Source organism: Lichenostomus cassidix, chromosome Z (assembly GCF_008360975.1).
Source record: "Lichenostomus cassidix isolate B80296 chromosome Z, HeHo_3.0, whole genome shotgun sequence".
In the NCBI taxonomy this organism is placed as follows: domain Eukaryota; kingdom Metazoa; phylum Chordata; class Aves; order Passeriformes; family Meliphagidae; genus Lichenostomus; species Lichenostomus cassidix.
In genome coordinates, this window is record NC_139511.1 from 60,512,234 (window position 1) to 60,515,663 (window position 3,430).

At 36.1% G+C, this 3,430-nt stretch overlaps 1 long non-coding RNA gene across 1 annotated transcript; it reads right to left on the reverse strand.

The window, feature by feature from the left end:
* Window positions 1-730: 730 nt before the first annotated feature.
* Window positions 731-2,916, reverse strand: LOC146425021 (uncharacterized). The gene is made up of 3 exons (XR_014846895.1): window positions 2,848-2,916; window positions 991-1,031; window positions 731-910 (listed from the first exon to the last, which is right to left on the reverse strand). It is a non-coding gene; the product is annotated as an uncharacterized LOC146425021 (long non-coding RNA).
* Window positions 2,917-3,430: the final 514 nt, after the last annotated feature.

A 3,430-nucleotide genomic window follows, 5' to 3' on the forward strand; every position in this document is an offset into this window, starting at 1 on the left:
AGTACAGGTATGAAAGGGATTGATCTTGGGGACTTCTCTGCACCAAATGTCTTGTAGGCAAGCAAGTACAGTTGCAGGGGAATGCACTTGATGGTACAAGTCTAATCTCCACTGTGGCTCCCCATGTGTCTCAGGTCCCTTGCAGTTTGCTAGGGTAATAAGGTCACACCCACAATTTTCACAAACCCAGAGAATTTTTCTAATATTGTAATTAGCATTTTCTGAACATTTGGACATTCCCCCAGCTGTAGGCTCAGAGACTTCCCACAGTATTTGTATGACCTTAGGCAGGCTTTTGGACCTTCAGCCCAAACCTTGCCTGGACACATGTCTCCTCCTCTTCTGTGGAAGGGAGAGTGGGCAGGGTCCTCACCCATGCACTGCATGCAGGGCCAGGAGGTTCAAGAAGTGAATCTGCACTCACACTCATGAGCTCTCTTTGCTTTGTGTCTCTACACCACTGTGTCCTGTTCCCAGTCAGCTCCCACAAGAGGGGCAAACAAAACCAAAGAATATTTTCATTCTGTCTGAAACATGACAAATGATCACCAGTCAGCAAATGCTGTATTGCTGTTTACCTCAAATTCTTACTGTTGTGATGTCTCTGAAAATCTGCAGTTGAAAACTCAGGCAGCTCCAGATGATTCCTAGAAACTTTTTTCAGGAAGATCCATTCTAGGAATATTTTATTTTCAGAGGTACATGCAATATAAATATCTGTTTTATGGTGTCTGTGCAACTAAAGAAGACATGCAAAGTATATGCAGATGAGCAAATTTAGCTGTGCCAAAAGATCCAGTTGCTGAGCTTTAGCCATCTCTTTAGGTAGGCAAATTGTTTGGAATATGATGACACTTCTATGCTGTAAATGTATGAAGTAAAAGATTCAGGTCATTGACTCACACAAAATCTGAAAAAAAAAAGCAGAAGCTTGTGATAAATTATATGAAAACTGGACAACATAGGAAAATAAGGTATTTTCAAACTCACAGATGCAGTAAGTTACAGTGTGGGTGCTTTTCACTCTCAGCCTAAAAAAGCAAAGAAGTTCAAAAGATTTTTCAGTTTGTCACTGGATTATGAAAAAACCCAACAAACAATACCACAATCCCACAATCTTGAAAATAGCAAACTGCATCCAAATATTTAGAAATACATACATATTGTAGTTATGTGATTAGATAATCTCAGCATGACTGAAAATGCTCATTAAAAGCTCTATGTAATTAAAAAAACCCAACTCATTTAAAATTATTCTGTACAGTAAACACACTTAAACCCATTCATTGAAATAAAAGCGTATTTTAAAACTAGATATTTTGCAATAAGTTGCTTACATGAGCAAATCTTCATCTATAGGTTATATAGAATTTTGAATTATGGCTGTGATAAACCAACATTTATCCTATGCACCTTATTAAAAGAAGTCACACTAGATTCTGTACTGAATTGCAACTTGAAAAATCCCCATAGAAGTAGCTTCATTATAGAACTTGTTTTACTGTATTTAATTCAATATATTAATGGACCCTAAAGAGATGTTTTCATTTGTACAGACTTAACATCAATTACTTTTTTAGGGTAGGACACTCAAAAATTAAATCAGAATTGAAGTCATTAATTTGAAAATACTGAATGGTAAAACATATTCATCACAATTTGAGATTGTATTCATGTATTAGAAGAAGAAAACTAAGGTTAATGAGTATTCCAAGCTCATATTAAAAATCTTTTCATTCCTTAAAGAACACCCAGAAGAGCAATATTTTGTTGTAAAACTAAATTAAATACCTCCAAATTATTATACCAATTATCTAAAATCATTAAAAAGATATCAGGCAGGCTATAATAACTAAAAATTTATATTTTCAGTCCTTTTCTCGTTCCATGGATCTAGTGCCTGTCATTCCTTCACATCAAAATTTCATTAAGTAATTCTACTGTCGTATCTTGCAATGAAAAAAAAATTTAGGATTACTAAATAAGTAATTTATGCTAAAATTTATGTTAACATTTAATAAAATTTAAACATATTTATGTTATATTTAGACAGCTAAATTTGCAACCTAAAGGTCAATATTTAAAAGCTTTTATCTTAGAATATGAATACACATCTTGTAGGATTTTCAAAAGTAGATACTCTTTCTCCTTTAAAACAATGCAAACCTGATTTTTTAAAAAATCTCTCTGCCTTTGAGAGTCTTTAAATAACTTGAAATAGCAAGCCACAACATTCTTGCTTAATTAAAGGATTCTAAACAAAAACAAAACAAAAAACAAGCAAAACCAAAACAAGCGAGCAAGAGAAAAATTAGGTTACATTTTAGAGGAAAAGTTTGAAAAAAGGGTGCAAATAAGTAAGTAAAATGTAAAGTAAGCAGTTTGAAGAGCTGTCTGTAATTATGATCTTACCTATAAAAATAAAATATTAAAAACAATGACTTCACTACCTGACTGACCAGGCTCTTGTTCCAAGGCTGCCTTTTGCTTAATCTTCTGATTGCATTCACACCAATATTTGCAATATCCTCTTCTAAGTGGGAAAAGTATTACCACATCTTGCAGAGGAAACACAGAACCTCTGCACACAAATTCTGACAGGTTAAAATATTTCTCAGTTCATCTTTTGGTTTTGATTATGGCCCTTAAAATTTGCTTCCAGCTTTCTGGTACCATTTTTGTTTCTATAATCAAGTTCAGATTTGAAAGCAAGGAAAACTTGGTTTTGTCACATTTTTGGCTCCAGTGCTGCAAACATCTCTGTGCAGGTGGACCCACCCTGTTGAAATCACTGGGTCAATATAATGTTATTTTAATCATTCTGCTTTACTTTTCTTCCTTTTTTACCTTTCTGTGGTCGTTCCCTTCCTCAGACAGATCGCCATCACTTAGGAAAATGGTGACAGAGGAGCAGCTGTACCTATGCCAGGAGATGAAGAGAACTTACGGGAAAAATTTGCAGGATTACACCAAACTGGGCTTTTCACAGATGATAATCACCAGCCTCAGTGTGTGTACCTCACTCCCATGGAAATCACTCACTAATGAATGTAGCTGTGCTGAACTGTTTCAGGAGCTGGAGGACACTGAAACAAATGCCTCTTGTACTGCAGATTACTTCCTCTGCAGCAGAGTCAGAAGAAGGAGTTGTGTACATATTTCCCACTGCCACAATGCACAGACCCTTGCAGTTGAGAGAAACACACATAAGCTGTCAGGCTGGGTGAACACGGCTTGCGCAATTCTCCCTTTCCTCCATAGCTACCCAGATGAGGTGACTTTGACCAGAGGAGCATGGAGTTACACCCTTGTGCACCTGGTAGAGTTTGTTAGTGGTTGCCTAGCAAATCCAAGGCATATGGAAAGCCAGGAAGATGGATTACTGCAGTCATGGATTTTAGTTGCAATTTATACCCAAAGACAGCTACTA